Raw genomic sequence first — 15,501 nt, forward strand, 5'->3', positions numbered from 1 at the left:
ACCAACAAAATAACCATCTCACTGCTTGGGTAAGTGCAAATGCGAGCTGCCGTGCTCTCATTGTCGTGCGGAGCGTGGATTCCCCCCTCCGATTTTGCTTAGTTATACCATTTTCGATTCGTGTTGGGATTATTTGATGCATCAGCTGTACGCTTCAGTTGCCAGAGCCTAAAGCCTCCCCGGTGCGTGTGCGTGCGTGTGTGTGTGTGTGTGAGCGAGCCGCGTGTGCCCGTGGAGAGATGCCCATTCTCTGACCGTGCATGGACACGTTCTGCAGCTCTCGGTGTGGCTTCTCTGCCGTGCTGTGCCCTACACACACACACACACACACACACACACACACTCACGCTGTGTGCTCAGCCGCTCGGCCACGCAGGCATCGCAGTAGCAAAGCTGCTCGGCAGCTGCAAAGGGAAAGGGGGCTCTCAAATCTCACCCCTCGGTAGTAGGGGGCTGCTCTTTATCCCGAGCCTGACGTGTTCAGGATGATGTTTTATAACAAAGCTACATTTAAGGATCAATTCGGCGGTGGTTATTGCATCCAAATTACACGGTTGTCATGGAGATGGTACAGAGAAGCTGAAGTGATATGACTGCATCTGGACCGGAGCGGGGCTTCACCGCCGAGTGAGATCCTGCCTTGCCTCCCATGTCTTTTTGTCTGTGCTAGGTTACAATTTCTTATAATCTTGACTGAAGCAGCACCTTATTAGAGGATTTAGAGGTCGAGCTGCTGGGAAGGGTGTGTGTTGCCCCCGCTCAGCGCTGTGTTATTACTGTAATTGTTGTATTAGCATCCGTGTCTCCCTGAATTTCTTCCACAAGTCTGGGGAGGGGGAAGGCGTGAGGAGGACAGATAGTTTCCAGAGCACAGCTAGGGCTGGGAGTACTTTCTATAAAGGAGACCTGCCATGCCCACACCTCCCTGCTGGTGCCTACGTCTTGGGGGACAAAAGGGAAAGGATTATCTGATTTTTAGCCGTGTTTATCTTCCATTTTCCTGCCTCAACTTTGCGGATACAAGGAGCCAGGCACCTGCTCATCGCTGTAGCAAGGGAATGGCGTTTGGGTTTTGTTGTTGTATTTGTTTCCTTTGCAACTGGCAGTATGAATCTTGTTGGCAGTTGGGGAAGAAAATCCATAATTTATGAGAATGAAATTTTTCTGCCCAAGGCTAGCTGGAATACAAAGAGTGTATCTGTGGGAAGGGCATGTTCTGTGGTACAGATGTGTATTTCTCTAGCGGCTGGGAGTAAATCACACTATTGTGCTCATCTTCATTATTTTGGGTGTTAGGCTGGCTTTAGTCAATATTTAATCTGAGTTCATTGTGTGCCCATACAATAAACGTGCAATTTGGAGCCTAACTTTACATCTATAAGATGCCTTGGGAATGCATGTGGCATTGTCTCCATAAATGCAATTTCACCCTTTTCTGTAAGACCAAGCCTTTTGTGGGGATGTAAATATAGTAAAAGGCACTGGTGGAAACAAGCCCATCAGGATGGCAGTGTTTCTCTAATTGCATCACTAAACATAAGAGAGAATTAATTACCAGGATAAACAGAGCTTTGTAGCTGTTGGATCAGGGTAATATTTGCTTGGAGTTCCAGGCCTGCAATACAGTAGCTAGCATTATAGCTTCAGTTTCCCCCATGCCACCAGGTAATGTTTTTAGCCAGGAGTGTAGCATATTATCATCAGATGTATTTGCATTAAGGATGTGCTAAATCCCAGTGTCCTTCTCAAACTGTCCATTATAACCACTCCAAAGTGTGTGATTCAGCTAGAGTTTCCTTTAATGGGATTTTTCCTGTACAAGTCCAAGCAAACAATGGATAAAGTCTGAAAGTGGGCGGCCAAGCCCAGAGGGGAAGTCAGAGAGATGGCTGATTCACAAAATGGATGGTTCTCATTTTGTCCCTTCTTTCCCCCTAAAAGTTAGGCACCAGCTGAGTCGAAGTGGGTGGTTTTCCCTGGAGATCACCTTGGATCTGTGAGGCTGGAAACTCAGCAGTTAGGAATTAAAACTGAGTTTCACCTGTTTCAGAGTGTTGTCACTCTTCAGCCCACTGCAGGACCTGGCTGTGTTGTTCTCTGGGGAAACTGAGGCTTGGCATGGTCAAGCGACCTTGCCAGGGTGACAGTGACAGTGTTGGGCAGAGGATGCAGGGACTCTGGCAGCAAAGCCCCTCTGCCCATTAGACTCGTTCAGTACCCAGATAGTGTGGTCCTGTTTGCAGGTGCAATGGGATGGGGAACAGCTGTGTGGATGGAGTAAGGATGCTCTGTGCTGAGGTCACTCATTAGGGCTGCACAGAGTGTGATGGCCTATGGGAGGACTCGCTTTTCTGGCCTCACTACAGGGTTGCTGAAATGAAGCCCCCCTTTGGTGCCCTCATTGTGTCACCCATCACGTGGCTCTTTGCCTAGCACTTGGCAGGAGGTACCCATCTTGCTTCTCTGTATGGTTTCTTCCAGCTCTGGGTGTGAAGCCTGTACAGGGGATGGCCTGGGACAGGATCCCTGTGAGGCTCAGTGCATCTGGGCCCAAGACAGTGGTATGTTCTGCACGTGAGGCTCATGATGCTTCTCTGTGGCAGTTAATGGTGCGGGAATTGTAGGTGAGAGGGATGGGGTCAGTTCTGGCTCTCTCCTTCACTTCCACAGAAATCCTGAGTAGCTGGCTGTCAGGCTGGACTCTCTGATGGAGAGGCACTTGTCCAATCTGGACATTAGCTTCCTCATTGTTTACCTGCTTCATCCCCTCTGCTGTCCCTTTGTCTTTCTGCAGGAGCTCCGGGACATGAGTGGCTGAGGTGCTGAGGACTCCCTGCAGCCCTGCAGCCCGTAGCCTGGCTGTCCTGGCCCTGGGCAGCACATAGTTCTGCTCAAGTCACTGGTAGGGACACTCATGATTCTTTAGAGCAAATGATGCTCCTGTCATTGTAGCAGCCCCAGTGCTCCCTCCCTTGTGCCAGGCAGGGCCAGAGGACATGAGGAGCTGTAGGCAGCCTGAGCAGAAATGGTGCACCTGAGCCTGAGTCCCTTTTTTGTGCTCTCTGAGCCTTTCCTGGGCTCTGGGCTTCAGCCTGGAACTGAGTGTATGGTTTGTCATCCGTCTCTTCACCACCACTGCTTGCATGTCCTCCACTGCTTCCTCTTCCTCCCTCTCATCACCCCACATCTTTTCCTCATGGTTTTTGTCTCTGTGGTATGTGAGCCAGTCTTGAGGGCCTGGCTGATGCGTGTGGGGGAGGCAGGGCTGGCAAGGGGAGGCTGGCTGCCTGCTGGAGGGCTCTTAGAAGGAACAGCATGTCCCATGTCCTGGGCAGGAGTTGTGATCACACTGGGACACAGAAAAGGAGACCACACCTGAAGACAGCCTCCCCATGCCACTCTGAGGGTCCCCTGCATAGTGGTCAGGGTGTCACCTTTGCAGTACCACCAGCTCAGGAAGGCCTCGCTTCATCTCCTCCAAGGTCCTCCTCTTCTCTGAGGCAACATGAATGGCTCCCAACAAAGGTGATGTTGGTGGGATGCCCTGTCATTGCCACCTGCCTCGAGACACCTCATCAGGGCTCAGGAAAGGGGATATACTTCCTTGGATGTGGGATAGGTGAGCAGGAAGGGCATGGGATTCATCCCAGGGCTCTCTGTTCGCTTCTACAGCATGGGACATGACTTGGCTGTAGGGATCACCTCCCAAAGCCCAACCATGGCAAAGCCTTGGTCCTAGTTCTGTATCTGCTGCCCTCCAGCTGAGACCCCTCAGTGTCACAGAGGCCCTCAGTCTCTCCTGGAGCTTTCAGCATGTTGTGAGCATGCTGGGGACAGGACCACCCTGGGGTCTTCTGGATGAAATGTGCTCTGGGCTGAGAGGCTCAGGGGTGGATTTGGTGGCTTGTGTGGACACTTCCCATCTGGTATCTCCCTTCCAGGTGATGCAGCAGCGTTCCTCGTCTCTCTGTGGCCTTTCTGGCTCTGCAACAGACAATTGAATCCCCCCTCAAAAGACCAAACCTACAGGTCTGCATTAGGAGAATAAATGCCAGAGCTGTCCCCTGGCTGGGGCTCGGAGTGTGTGGCCTCAGCTCCCCTGCTCAGCACCCAGCAGGAGCCCTTGCACTGGCACCAGCTGACCCATGTGCTTGTGGTTCACCAGCCCTGCTGAAAAACCCAGAGAAGCTGATGTGAGCTCAGCCCCCTCTCCAGCTTCTCCCCAGACTCTGTGTGGCAGTTATCTCTCTGATACTATCTTGATATTAAAAAATACATTTGACCCATTCTATTTTTTTTCTTTTACCTCCTTCAGAACTGGGGAGGTGGCAGGGAAAAGCTCTGACACCAAACTGAGCTGAGGGTGTCAGGGTTTGCTCTCTGCGTTGGGTTATGTGCTCCACGGGCAAAGCACAGAGCTCAGCTCTTGCAACCTCTTGGTTTGGGTTTTCTTTTACACTTTGGGGATTTTCTGAAATCCCTCTCTTTAGTGGTTTCAGGCACAAATGCATCCCAAACCTGAGTGAGATTTAGCTGACCTGTAATTGCAGTTTGCAGCCAATGAGCAATTTTTCCAAAAAATTTCACTCAGCACTGGGCCAGAGCCTCTGAGAGCTGGGGCAAGAGCTGCTGTGGGAGCCCAGAGCCTCTGAGAGCTGGGGCAGGAGCTGGCTGTGGGAGCCCAGAGCCTCTGAGAGCTGGGGCAAGAGCTGCTGTGGGATCCCAGAGCCTCTGAGAGCTGGGGCAGGAGCTGGCTGTGGGAGCCCAGAGCCTCTGAGAGCTGGGGCAGGAGCTGGCTGTGGGAGCCCAGAGCCTCTGAGAGCTGGGGCAGGAGCTCAGAGCCTCTGAGAGCTGGGGCAGGAGATGGCTGTGGGAAGTCCTGGGCCAGGGCTGGCTGGTGCAGGGCAGCTTAGAGACACAGCCACACGCTGCTGGGTGCAGGACCTGCTGCCCGCAGCTGCCTGCACAGCCAGAGCTGGGTGACTGCAGACTCTCTGAGTTTCTACTGGGTACTGGCTGGGCTTGGATGTGGACAGGAGGGTGGCACCTTCATCCACAGGTGAACTGCCAGGGTCTGCCTGTGGGCTCCTCAAAAGGGCCAACTGGGTACCCAGACCATGGATGTGGACTGAGACTCTGGCGTCTCGGGGTATTTTTAGGAACAAGAGCAACCAGGCCCTGGGCACAGCCTGCCCAAGCAGGGCACAGGGGGAAGGGAGGGGGTCTCTGGCCAGAAGAGGACACACGATGCAGGGGGGATTCTGCTAAATTAAAAATATGTATTTGTCTTTGCTGGTACAACAGAAGCTGTGGGAGCAGGCAAGGGGAAAGTGAGAAGGGTTTATTTAATTAGATTATGAGGCCCCAAAGGCTTCAGGCTCATAAAAAAGAGGAAATTATTTTTGTAAGTGAGGATGGGGTTTGTGCCAAGCGCTGTTTTAAGGAGTGTTTAGATTCTGTGTCATGTGCCAGCAGCACCAGGCTGGGGCAGCGATTCCAGCCACCTCACTCCAGAGCTTGCCCAAGCAGGAGCTGGTTGCCCGTGGCTGCAAGGGTTAACCTGTCGTTGGAGGAGATGCAGCCTGTGTCCTTTCAGGACTCTCTATCCAGGTCTCTTGGTATTCTCTCACCATTAAGGCTCTTTCTTCCCAGGAGGCAGCTTTCTCTATTGCATAGGTGTGGAAACTGAGGCAGCAGATAATCACGGGGTAGTTTTTCCTCCCAGAAGTAGGGAGAATTAATTTGCTGCAGTAGCTGAGGCAGTTTCCTTGGAGGGCTCATTCCTAGGGGCTGGTGTGATGGATGCGTGGCACTGCCAGGCCATGGCCTTGCCACTGACCTTTGCCAGGCAGCCATGCAGGGGGCCAGCCCGTCTGGCTCCACGCTGGCCATCCTCACCCTGGGCAAGCACTGCCCGGCTCTGAGGTAGTCACAGGCATGGCAGGAGATACAGGCTGTTCCTGGCCCACGTCTGGCCTGTTCTCAGAACTGAGATGGGCTACTGGGCTGAGAGATGCTCAGTCACCCCCCTGACTGGACCATGGAGTGCTGGGCTGTGCTGGGCTGAGGGTCCTGAGCCTTAAAGCTCGACACTGCCATGTCCTTTGCCCTCCAGCCCTGCCTGTTCAGCATAGCCATGGCCCCTGCCAAGGTGTGTGCTGGTGGGGCTGGGAGCAGTGGGGCTCAGCCATCCTGCAGAAGAGCCACTGCTACTGCAGCCACCCATGTCCTGCTGACCTGCCACTCTGCTCCTTCCCACCCTGGAGCCTCCTCTCTCCCAAACCTGGGGACTACTTAGTGTCAGACCCAGGGCTCATCAGCCTCTCCGTGCCCCCCAGCTGAGGGGCCTGGCAGGAGCACATGACTGCTCTCATCTGAGTTGTCTCCAGCCCAGCAGTGCAGAGAGGAGAGCTCACCACTGTCTTTCCAAACAGAAAAAATCCCCCCCACACCTGCCAGTCCAGCCCTCAGGTTTAGGCTCCATCTAATTAGGAAGGATTAATGCAGGTAATGAATGGTTTTAAAACGCTGCTCGTTGGTGTTACAGGTGGCACTTCTGGGGTGCCCAGTCTGCAAGGTGCCTAAAGCCTCTGCTAATCATTTATTAAGGCTTTGTATCAACTCTTTATGAATGTGCTTTGTGTTGAAGCGTGACCTTTTCATTCCCACCCTCCTCCTCCTCCTCCCATCTGTGGCTGCTCCTTGCTGGTGGTAGCTCCGCAGCAGTGCCCATGTCTGTCTGGGATGGGACAGGGGCTGCTCCCAGGGGTGCTGCCAGCGCCAGTGCTGAGCACACACCTTGCACCACTTGTTCTCTAGGCCCCTGTGCAGTTCCTTTCTGTAGGGAAGCAGGGGGAAGGCTGTGGGTTCAGTTGGGGCTTCAGGAGATGTGGGTTTCCCACGCACAACCGGCATCATGCAGAGGCGACTCTGGGTTGCCTGGTGGGAGTGTTGGAGCAGAGCAGCAGCCCAGGTGAGATGCAGGAGATGCAGTGAGCAGCGTCACAGCCAAGTCACGGGGTAAGAGCAAGCTCTCAAGTGCAGACGTGTTACTACTGCTGCTGTCAGACTAGAGAGAGGGAAAATGACCACAGCATGCCAGCAGCTCCTGGCAGGTGTAGGGAATCACCCCATGGCACTTGGGTTTAATCACCTGGGTTTTTAATGTTTTCTGTAAGCACAAGCAGAATGGTGCAGAATCCAGTGCCTTCCAGGTAACAGCAGACTCCAAGGAGTGCCCCTTGGTGACAATGCCCTTGATTTTGCACACTGTGAAACTCGGAGACTCCTAGTCTCAGGCAGAGGATGTGCAGCTCGTGCAGTTGTCTGGGGCCGTGTACTCCCACAGCAAACCCACTCGACACCCTGCCTGGGCCCCTGTAGCCTTGGGTCATCCCATGAACCAGACTGAACCACACACTGATTCCTAGCAGACCCCTCTGGCCTCTCAGTTCAGAGTGTAATTTATCAGCTCCCCAAATTGCTGTCTGTTGCCTACATGTAATGATGTCTGAGGAGCAAGAGGAAAGCTCTGAGAACTCTGTGCTTTAAAACATTTTGCCTGCTAAGAGGCAAAATGAGCAGCTGTAGTCTGGTGTAGCAGCTCTGCTGTAGCCTTGGCACAGGATTGAACACAGGGTGTCCAGCACACTGGGAGAGCCTCTGACACCCTGAGCACACAGAGTTAGAATCAGAACCATTATGGTTGGAAAAAGACCTTTAAGACCACTGAGCCCAACCAGTTATAACAGGCACTGTCCTGATGCAATTACATCAACCCAATGGTGCTTTTGGCTGTGCTTTAGTTCCCTGAGGAGAGGAAATGGGCCTGTCTCTATGAAGCACCTTCACATCGGCGCAGGAGCGTGCCTGATAGAGCCATATCCTCCTTCATCAGGGAAATCACCCTCCCATCGGCATGGTAATCCAGCACATCCATTAAGGGCAGATCACGCTCTGCACAGGAGCTGCAAAATGGCTCCATCAGCTTTTTGGTAATACTGTCTGGGCAGCTTGCTCCGTTCTCAGAGCAAGTCAGCATTGATGTTTCATTCTGCTCCATGCTCCAGAGCCCAGGCTGGGCTGTGCTGGGGAGTGGTGTTCCTGGGGACTGTCACTCACGGGGTCCTCACAACAGCAGCCACTCTGAAATGGAGAAACTTCCTCAGAGAACCTCAGCAATTCCTCCTCAGGCACCTATTTTCTTCAGATGAAAGCAGAGCAATGCAAGCTGGGTCTGCTTGGAACTGTCTGCAGGGGGCAAACAGGGACTGGCAGGTTGCAGGGAGACTGTCCCTTGCTGGGTGGCTGCTCTGGGAGAGCAGAGCCCGTCTGTGGAGAGCTGCATGCAGGGCAGTGTCTGCAGCATGAGCCTGGCCAGGAGGCTTCTGCTCCAGAGCTAGGTGTCTGCAACAGAAGCATCAGCCTCTGGGATTGCTGTCCTGGGCTATGGAGGTGTAGCCAGCAAACTCCAGAGGGTATTTTTCTCACTGTAACACAGACTTCTGACAGAGCTCAGATGCAGTCTTTCTGCTGACTCTGAAGGGGGCCTGGGGGCTGAGCTTGGCTGGAGATGTCTACATTTGGCTGAGTCCCACTCAAAGTGCATTTCCATGTGTTGAAGCAAGTTGTGGAATAGTCAGGTTCTGTGTAGTGTCTCCTGTTGCAATGTTAAAGATAATGACAATTTACCACATCCTAATGGAGCAGTGAATTCCTGCTTTTCCTTTAGTGTCTCCATCCCAGTCTGTAAGTTCTGGAAATAGAGATGCAATTATCTTTTTGGCCACTTCATTGACGCTCTGCACCCTGCAGGCCACAGTCTGGGAGGCTGAGCTAGACAGGCAGCAGGTTGCTACGCGTCTGATGGACCAACCAAAAATGTTGGTGAGCACCAAATCTTTTGTCCTGAGGGGCTAAAGGACTGTTCCTCTTTGCCAAGGGAGCCTAGTTCCCCTAGTGCATAAAGGAGAGGCTGAGGGTTATTCCTTTTTGTCAGGACATGGTCTGGGATGGAAAGGCAGACCCTTAGAGATGTCCGTAGGTGTATATAATGCCATTCCCAATGCTTGCTGTTCTCTTCCTCAAAGGACAATCCTCTTCCTGGTCCTGCAGTCTCCAGAGTAGCTGTCCCTTCACACTGATGCTGTCAGACTGTTCCTGGTGGTTCCCTATGGATGAAGAACGAGCCAGTCTGCCTGCATGAATATAGACCTTGCCCTTCAGACATGAGCATTATGTAGAGAGGGGAGGTTTCACGCTCTCACCAGCAAGTGAAGAGCTGGGTGGTGTTGCAGGGCACTGCACATCAGCCTTGGGCACCAGCAGCTGGGTTCAGAACATCTCTCTCTGATGCTGGTGCCTGGTTGCTCTCTTCCTAGTTTCCTGACAGGTTTGGAAGATTCTCAGGAAGACTTTGTTCCCTGCAGTGCTCTCCAGATGTCACTGAGCTCCCAAGGAGCCTGAGGGCAGTGCCCAGCCATCACGTTTCTGTTCATCTGGAGTGCTGGTGCCACTGGACTCCATCTCCCTGGGGCTGGAGTCCATTTCCCTTCAGCTTGTCTACCTGTTTGTCTGGGCAGAGCATCTCTGTGAAGGTCTGATGTCTTACTAGTCCTGAGTGGGGAAGGGATTTCTCCTGCACCACTAGATGAGAGGTTCAGTGATGTGTTTGGAGGGAAGTTTGTGTCTGTTCCGAAGTTCTGTTGCGTTCTGCAGTGCTGGTCTCCATCCCACGGGATGTTCCTCCCAGAGGGCAGGCAGGACGGGCTGCCTGCTGCCCCTGGCATCTCACAGGTCCTGCATTGCATAGGTTTGGTGCAGATGGCATGGCAGGAATTTCCTTTTCTGGGGTTTGAGTCAGCTGACAGCCCTGTTTCATTATTTTGGGTACTGGGAGAATGTGGGGAGGGAGGATGAAAGCAAAGGAAGGAGAAAAGGGGGGAAGAAGGCTGTTTCCATTTATGGGTTATGAAAAGCAGTTACAGCTCTTGTGGACTTTTATGGAAGGTAACTATGGCTGTGGTGAAAGCTGGGGTTTAATGAATTCAGTTGCAATGCTGCATGGAACTGAGTGGAAAGGCCCTGTAAACAGTTTTATAGTAACACCTACACTTGGGACAGAGGCCCAGTTTACAGACACCTGAACTATAAAGCTCTTCCTCTGGTCCTCTGGTGAGGACCAGAGCAAACAGGCAGAGGTGAGGATGGAGCCAGCTCTGAGCTGAGCAAAGAAACTCTGCTGTACACAAAGAGGGGTAGGGTTTGTCTGGAAGTAACTTGTTCCTGTCTTGAACAATGTGAGCTGATGAAGAGCTGTTCTGCACTGACACAATGTTTGAGCCACTGAGACCTTGATAGGCACCCTGCTCTCAAGCTCTGAGCTGTGGGAGCTGCCTGAAGATGTGGTACCAGGGCACAGAGAGCCTCTGCCCCTTTTCCCCATGCCAGGGAAGGGGTGGCAGGGATCCTTGCATACATGGGAGTCTTTTGATGTCACTGTGACCTGCCTTTCCAGCTGCAGAGTTTATATCTGCACTGCAGGCTCGTGGCCTTGAGCTCCTGCAGCAAACCACCACCTTGGCTGGATGCACTTAGCATTGCCCTGGGGCAGCAGGAACAACAGCTGCATGGGAGCTGCCCTCCTCCTTCTTTCCCCAGGGTGCACTACAAATTTGCCCTCCTTTGCTCTTCCCTCTCTGGAGGCTCCTCTTTCTCCCTGAGCCACAGGAGGGTTTTTGTGACTGCAGCTGTTCAAGGGCAGCCCTGGGAGGTCTCCAGCGGGGTCAAGGCCTGCTTCACAGGAGCAGGGTCTCAGGGCCAGGCAGACCCTGCTGCCTGCTCTGTCACTCATAGTACCTTTGTCTTCCCGTAGTCACCTGGAAGCTCCATGTGGGGTTTTAAAGGAGCCTACTCCAAGGAGATTCTCCATCCCTGGGCTTTGGTTCTCCCCCAGCCAGGTCAGTGTGATGCTCAGGCAGGGCTAGTGGGGCACAAGGTGCTGTTTAGCCACAGTGTCAATGCAAGGAGAGGAGAGCAACACCTGGGAAATACTCATTGTGATCTTGTATTTTCCCCTTTTGAGTAACTGCAAACAGGAAAGCTGTTAAGGACTTTAAGACTCAGCTTTATTGTTTTCTATAAGCAGAAAGCTGCCACTGTTTCCCCCAGATGAAGTTTTGCAGCAGTCGTTTGGGTCTGAATCTGCACTAATTGCTCTGGGGACTCCAATGAAAATTCAAAATAAGGAGCTGTAGCATTTGGCTTCAAGGAAAAGTATGTTCCATGCACAGTGATTTCTGATTACCCAAAGGCTCTTTTTTTTTTTAGCATGTGGCTGGTTTATTTTAGTCTGTGGGATATGTTTTATCCACAGCCTCTTTTCTGCTTTGGACGTGAAGGATGTAGGACCTGCAGTTTAAGCTGCCAGTGGTGGTTGGGAACCACTGGGACAGTGTGTCACTCATGAGCAATGACCATCAGCAGCCCAGGGTCTCTGCAGAGCACATCACCAACATCAGTAGGTGCTTGTATTTCCTTGTTAAGCCCCATTTTCTTTCATCCCAGGCGTGTGCTGGTATGCAGTGGCCAGGAGAACTGGCACCTTGGAGCACGCTGGCCCTGCTGACTCTCAGAGGTGGCTCCCTGAAGCCTGGTCTGGGGCTCCCATGGCACCACACTGGTCCTGGTCCACCCCTAGTCTCTCCCAGGCTGCAAGGGAAGCTCCAGCTCTCCCAGGGAAGAGCTTCATAGAGTAGTGTCAAAGGCAGCACAGTCAGAGGAACGGTAAGGGGAGCACAGAGAGTGGGAAGTACTGCATCCCTCCAGCTCTGCCTGCTTCCCTCTTTATCCTGCCTTGCAGTAGCACCTTTGAGATAATCAGTGTCTGGCTGAGACCCTCAGCAGAGATACTGCAGGTGAGGTGAAGCTCAGCATCACCAGGGAGGTCACTACTCCTTTCCTTTCTCCTCTGTGCTGTGCCTCCTGCTCACCCCCTGGACATCCCTTGCAGTGCCAGGGTGAAGGACAGCATCCTGGTGAAGGAGCTGCTGCCCCATCTCTGCCAGGCCCAGGGAATGGGGAGCAGCAAGGCAAAGCAAGACTGCAGTATGAAGCAGCCCAGCTCAGCACGAGCTTGAGGAAGAGCTCATGCTCCACTAAGCAGCAGGATTTTTCTCCAAGCCTTCCTGTGTTGCAGCAGCCAAGTGGTTACACAAAACTGAAGTGGGAGCCTTTCCAGTTCCTTATGCAGGGGAGAAAATTAAAAATAAATCATTTCTCACCAGCCATTCAGCTTCAACAAAAGCTGGGAGGCTTCCAGAGCCAGTCCCTGAAAGAGCTGCTGTGTGCTTTCCAACCCCTCACACAATCAGGGCAAACTTTGCTGCATCCCTGCCCAGCCTGTTCGGGACTGGTGCTTCCCTGCAGTGGGTGCCAGCCTGGCTTTGTTGGCCCACTGCAGCCCCAGCCACCATCCCAAAGGGAGTCACGGGGCACCCCTGCTCCCCTCTTCCCTTGGCAGCCCTGCCCTGCCTCCCCATGGCCCAAGGGCTATGTGTGGCCCCGGGGCAGAGCGGGGCTGGGGCAGGGAGCTGGTGATTGTGCTGCTTTGCTGTTCTGTGGCACTGGGCATGTGACTGTGGTGGACTGGTGTTGCTGGGATTCTGCTAAGTAAAGCTTTTAGCAGTTGGCTTGCTTGGATCCAGCCAGCAAGAAAGGGCAGCATCAGAGGGCCATGGGGACTGGGACACTCAGTCCCCTCCTCCTCTCTCCCTTCTTGTGGTGGAAGCACCAAGCCCTAGCACTAGGAAGGAGACAGGCAATGGTTAGCACTGGATTGTGGATGCCTTGTCTTCTCTCAGCCTTTCCTACACCAGTGGTATCCTCTTTCCAGCATGAGTCCATGTTCTCCTGCTTCTGTGTGCCTTACAGAGCTAGTCTGCTCCAGGTCATGTACCTGCTCCCCAGGGCTGGGGAAGGCAGTGGTTCAGAGATGAGCCCTTGCACCTCTAGCTGTCTCATGGGGATGTAGAGTGGGAGAAAGCCTCCACAGCTAACATGGGACAAGCTGCCTGGGCTGAGTGTGGCAGGAGTCTGGTGCACGACTTCGGTGCAAGACATTGCCATGAGCAGCTGGGAATGGAGCCACAGCCCATTATAACCCAGCCTCCCAGTTCCTCTGGAGCTTCTGGGAAGCCTCAAACCCCCTGCTACCTGGGTGATCTTCAAGTGACTGTCACTGTGAGCATCAGTCAGGTAGCTAGTGACTTGTTGGGTGATTTGTCTTGGGTTGATGTACACTCAGCTTGCCTGGCAGACTTCAGGTGCACATGGCAGCCTCCATCTATGTGTGAGCAGTAGAGTGTGGATTCAACAGGAGACACAAATCTCAAAGGAGTCAGGAGGCTGCGAGAGGCCTGGCACTGTCCTCTGGGCTTGGCTCAGCCCGGTGTGCTGGGAGCTGGTGGTCTTCCTGTCTTAGCAATAGTTTGTGCACACATCCTCCCAGGACTTCTCCTCCAGCCCAGGCCAAGGAAAAGCATCCCCAAGGGTTTAACTCTTGACTCCTCAGCCCTTCTTCCAGACCAGAGATGTCCCAGACAGGCTTTACAGAGGGTAAAACAGAGTAGGCATCATGCAATGCTTTATACACAATAACAGAAAGGTTATTTTTCTTCATATGAGTCACTGAAGTTGGTTAAAGTTGGGAGGGGTGAGTGGGACAGCACAGCTACTAAGGTTTGCCAACATTTCTTACTCAGGCCCATCTCCTAACCACATGGAGCTTCCCGTTTCCTGGTTACACAGCACTGTGCCAAGCTTTAGCTGTTGGACTGGAATGTAGCTTGGGTGCTGTCTGGTTCCTACTGGATGGATGGATGGCAGGGACGTAGGGAATTTCAGCCCAAACCCTTTGACTGGTCTCAAAATATAGGACTCAAAAAAGCCACATGATTCATCTCATGTTAAGAAAAAGGCCAGCAAAGCTTTACTGGAAAGGCTCCTCCAAAGGTTTGAGCGTTGGCTCTGTGTTGCACACTGTATCATGCCCTCACTGCGGGAGAGCACAAATTTGGCCCATGTTGGGTTTTCAGTGTTACTTGAGATTACAGTGTGGATGTGCTCAGGAGAGTCTTGGTGGTTTTGCAGGTACATTAAGAGGCTGCATTGGCTTGGCCCTGCTCTTGGTTCATGAGAAGACCAGGAGCCTGGGACTGATTTTCTGTCCTGGATTTGGTGGGACAGAGATTTTTCAGATCTTTCCTCTTCACTTGAGATAGCAGAAGGACAAGCTAAAGGAGATTTGCCCCACATGTGTGAACCCAAGAACTGCCCCAGGGGCTTGTTGTGACCTCATTTGGGAGGGCTCAGCTGCTGGGGGTGGGGACCTGGGCCACAGGAGGTTGATGTGTGGGTGTCCTGGGAAGTTGAGGCTGGCCTTTCCCTTATCAGGGAGAGGCAGGCTGGCTGAGAGAGAGGCTGAAGGCCCATGAGGGCAAGCCCAAGAGAGAGTATAAATCCCTCTATAGGGACTTGACACAGCTATCAGGTGCCAAGCTGCTCCATGGGCCCTTTCCAGCCATTGGGAAGGGAGTGGCACATGGAGGGCCTGGTGCACCCAGCCTGAGTTGGACCTCCAGCAGCACACAAACACCCGTGCCCTGTCTGCTTCTACCCATCAATGCCACAGCAAGCCAGGCCTGCTAGGTCAGGCAGTAGATGACAGGCCATCTGTGGTGAGCAGACATGCTGCTCCAGCCTGGGGTCAGCTCCCAGAGAGGCATCGCTGTTGCCTCCTTTTTCCCTGTGCTCTGCAAGGGAAGTGTCGCTGCCTCGATGATGTGCAGAGTTCAGGTTTGCTTACAGTTAGCTCAAGGGCTTCTAAGCTGGCTCTTGGTTTGTTGGTGGGGTTGGGGAGGTCTGTTGTGGGGATCCGTCTGTGTTACATCTGGGCACCCTCCTGGCTGTAACAGGATGGGTCTGGGTCTGACTTTGTGTGCTGCCTGTTGCAGGCAGGGCCCGTGCGGAGGCCGGCGGCAGGAGGCTGCGCCTGGGGCTGTAGCTGCAGCGGTGCTGTGACAGCGGGAGATGCTCACAGATGCACCTGGAGAAGAGGTAAAGCTGCTGGTGGGAGGGACCTGCCCCATCTCGGGACTGTGACCTGGGCAACCCCTGAGGGGTTTCTCCCTGACCCCATCCCAGGCAGGGCTCTGAGCTCCCCGGCCCATTGCATCCCCAGCCCATTGCATCCCCAGCTGTGGGCAGCAGGACATGGGGAGCGGGTTCTGGGCCCAGGATTGCCTGGGCTGGGTGACTGGAGGAAGGGGATTGGGGTTCCCTCTGTCCTGCTCAGCCAGCTGTGGGGATCTGCACATACTCAGGCCATAGAGGAGTGTTTAGAGCTGAATCCCACCTCTCCCTTGCTCCATGCAGAGGCATCAGCAGTAGGGAAGAAGCTGCTGACATCTCCAGAGGGTGAGGGCTCAAAGAGCAGAGGCAGCT

Source organism: Colius striatus, chromosome 9, assembly GCF_028858725.1.
Source record: "Colius striatus isolate bColStr4 chromosome 9, bColStr4.1.hap1, whole genome shotgun sequence".
In the NCBI taxonomy this organism is placed as follows: Eukaryota; Metazoa; Chordata; class Aves; order Coliiformes; family Coliidae; genus Colius; species Colius striatus.